The following is a 3903-nucleotide window of genomic DNA, read 5'->3' on the forward strand; positions in this document are numbered from 1 at the left end:
TTTTTTTTTTTGGGGGAAAATTGCGCTATTTTCAGTATTTTGGTGCTTTTTTAAATAAAAAACTTGGCGATCAGGGCTGCCAACTTCGCACAACCAGTGCCATTTTTGGCACTATTTTACTTGAAATGGCACTGAATTTTTCAATTTTGCACAAAGTGCCAAAATGGCACTTTTGAAAAAAAGCCAAATTTAAATACATTTTTGTGAAATCCTTTGTGTGTACTTCTTTTTCTCAACTAAAATTTTCTAATTTCTATAGTGTATACAACTGGTTTATCTTACTTTGAAATTGGGCTTTTGTTTTAATTTGTCTAATTTTAATGCTAATGAGAAGAACTAAAGAGAATGACACCTTTTTTGGAACTTTTCATTTTCTATTTGGCACGTTTAAGCACTTTTTTATCCTCAATATGGCACTTCATAGCTATGTATGTTTGCCAGCCCTGTTGGCAAATTTGATCACTAGCTGACCTTCACCGAGCGCTCTTTGCTGGGTTCGGACCACAAAAATGGAAGTAAATATCAAGTATTCGTAGTAGATGTGCATTTATTATCTTTATAAAAAACAATTCATTTCTCCTCGTATCCTTGTACAAATAAGGAGCTAAAGCTCTGTATCTGTAGACTGGAAAATCGGCCAGCTAGTGGTTGAGATGTCATTTACACNGATGGCTTATTGTGTATATGAGGAAAATATATGCTCTTTGTTTGGTACACAAAGTCAGTATTACCGCAGCCGTACTGCGATGAACATGATGTCGATGGGATATAAATAATTTTTTCGCAACTTTTCATACGCTTCCTCACGTAAACTGTTTTTCCCTTTCTCCAGCCCGCGCTCGCATTTTCGCTACTGCGCGGGCAAAAAAGTGCCCATGTCTGCTTTAGAGCGATCTCTAATTATTAAGGGTATGACTCAAGCGAAAGCACATGAGTTAGCGGTAGAGCAGACAGTAAAGGTTTGCAGGCTGAACAGTCGTTCAGAACTAGTAAAATCTATTTTGGCGTCAACCACTTTTACAGATAAGAAGGATGTAGTCATGATTGTAGAATATAATAATGAAGTCAAAGAGCGGCAGGTGTTATCTTTTAGCTCCTGGGAAAACAAACCAAATAGTTTTCGAGGAGGTTTTGGAGGTCACAACAACTACGGCTATCACAACAATAGTTTCAGATTTAATAGCGGCAATAAAAGTAGGCACAATAATGGCAATAACACACGGCACAATCAAAATAATTACAAGCAATAGAAGTAACAATTTTAACAATAGACAAAATAACTACAGAAATAGCAATAGCAATCGTTCGGAAAGCAACAGAAACAGCTCTTTTCGTTCAAATTCCAGAAATGCATCTAATGTTGGATTTTTAAAGGCCGATGCCCCTCAGTTACCCCCGAAAAATAAATTTACTGCTTATCCCTCAACTATTCTGAATTTATTGAATTAAATTGTACCGATTCTTACAAATTATGCTCGTTTCACGTAGATTCACAAGCAGACATCTATTTAATAAAGATTTCCAGTTTAGCAAGAACAGTAACAATATGATAAACATCACTGGTGTAACAACAGAAACGGTTACATCATTGCGAACCATAAGTACAAACTTCGTCGTATAAAATTTTTTTATTCCGCATACTCTTCACGTTGTAAATGACAGCTTTAATATACCTTCTGACGGCATAAAGAAAGGACTTTTTAAAAACGAACAAATGTATTCGGCCCTATTCCGATTGGCGAAACGACAGTCGTTCGTCGAGATTTGAGATTTTCATTGGCGTTATGAGGCAACGAATGACATAATCCACTACAAATTTGTATTCCTATTATCCCTTTGAAATGAAGAAGTATTGAAAACGTATCAAAATCTGCCGTTAATGTTTTTATTTACGACTTAATTCAACGAACGATTGTCGATGCGAACGACTTATGACAACCAGAATATGGGTGATTATTAACTACGCAAATGACAGCATAACTATCGGCATTGGGACAGAAAGCACAAAAATAGCAATTTTGCACGGTTCAAATACCGACACTAATTGCTCCAAGATGTGAAGTTTTTCGTTTACTTAAATTGACTAATTCCAAAAACCCTGTTTTCGTAGACTCTCAAGAGCTTTATTCTAGTGTACTTTACATCTGTTTTCTGGTTTTCACCAAATTCCATTACATAAAAACTCGCGCGACATAATATCTTTCAGCACTGATGAGGGAGCTTTTCGCTGGAAATGTTTACCATTTGGTTTAAATGTAGCACCAAATTATTTTTCTCGAATGATGTCGATAGCCTTTTCAGGCATTTCGCCAAATCAAGCTTTTTTGTACGTTGATGACGTCATACTTAATCGGTTGCAGTGAGACGCACCATCTAAAAAATCTGGCTAAAGTGTTCGAAACTTGTAGGAAGTTTAATCTCAAGCTAAACCCAACAAAATGCAATTTTCTTCGTTCTGGGGTTACATTTTTAGGGCACAAGTGCTCAGAATAGGGACTGCTGCCAGACGATTCAAAAATAAACGCAATCATAAAGTATACAAAACCATCAGATAAAGACGCTGTTCGTCGTTTCGTTGCGTTTGCAAATTACCATAGACGGTTCATACCTAGCTTTTCGTCGCTGGCGGCACCTTTAAATAGACTGAGTTGAAAAAATGTAGAATTCCTATGGGACAGCTCTTGTGAAACTATATTTGAACACTTAAAATGAGCCTTAATGTCTCCTAAACTTTTGCAATATCTGAAGAATTTTTAATAACAGTAGATGCTTCTAAAAACGGGTGCGGTGCTATATTAAGCCAAAACCATAATGGCAACGATTTACCAATATGTTTCGCTTCTAAATCTTTCAATAAAGCAGAACAAAATAAACCGATTATCGAACTTGACCTTTTAGCTATATATTTCGCGTTCAAGCAGTTTCGACCTTATGTATACGGCACTCACTTTAAGGTGAAGTCTGACCATCGACCCTTAGTTTATCTTTTTAACATGAAGGATCCGTCCCAAAAACTTGCTATAATACGCCTAGAACTGTCAGAATACGACTTCACAATTGAGTACCTACATAAAAGGCAAATTAAACGTTGGAGCGGTCGCACTTTCACGCATTACCATTACTGAACTAAAGAAATATAGTGAAAAAGTGTGGGTTGCTCGATAGACGAAAAATATGGCAAAGAGCGCCCCACGCTTTTTCACAATAATACTAGTATTTTTTGTTCATTATTATTTTCAACTTATATTAAGAATTATTTTTTACTTTTTAGTTTGATATGCTTTAAAAGCGTGTTTTTTAGTTTTTTTAAACAATATTTATTTTTAATTTTTTAGTTCGATTAATTGTTAAAAAAAAAATTTATTCTAAATGCTCGAGTGCTCGAGCCGGAAAGTAAGTAGACGGTACGCATGCGCAGACAGCGTGGTTGTCTTACTTGCTCTCACACAGAGGCTGTGTGAGGAAATTATTTAATCCTGGCGATCCTAATCAGGATAATGAGATAAACTTATGAAATTATTATATTGTCGCTGATTCTTGATAAGTGTATAAAGTTTGAATAATATCTGTCCGTTTAAAGTGGGTCAAAATCGAGTCCAAAGGAGTCGGTTACATACATACATACAAACATACAGGTGAAACAGCGTAGTTGTCTCACTTGCTCTCACACAAAGGCTGTGTGAGGAAATTATTTAATCCTGGCGATTCTAATCAGGATAATGAGATAAATTTATGAAATTATTATATTGTCACTGATTCTTGATAAGTGTACAAAGATTGAATTAAATCTGTCCGTTTAAAGTGGGTCAAAATCGAGTCCAAAGGAGTCGGTTACAAACATACAACATACAAACATACATACATACATCCATACATACATACATACATATATACATACATACA

This window comes from Rhagoletis zephyria, unplaced genomic scaffold, assembly GCF_001687245.7.
Source record: "Rhagoletis zephyria isolate East Lansing unplaced genomic scaffold, Rhagoletis_zephyria_1.1 Rzeph_scaffold_04637, whole genome shotgun sequence".
Classification (NCBI taxonomy): Eukaryota; Metazoa; Arthropoda; class Insecta; order Diptera; family Tephritidae; genus Rhagoletis; species Rhagoletis zephyria.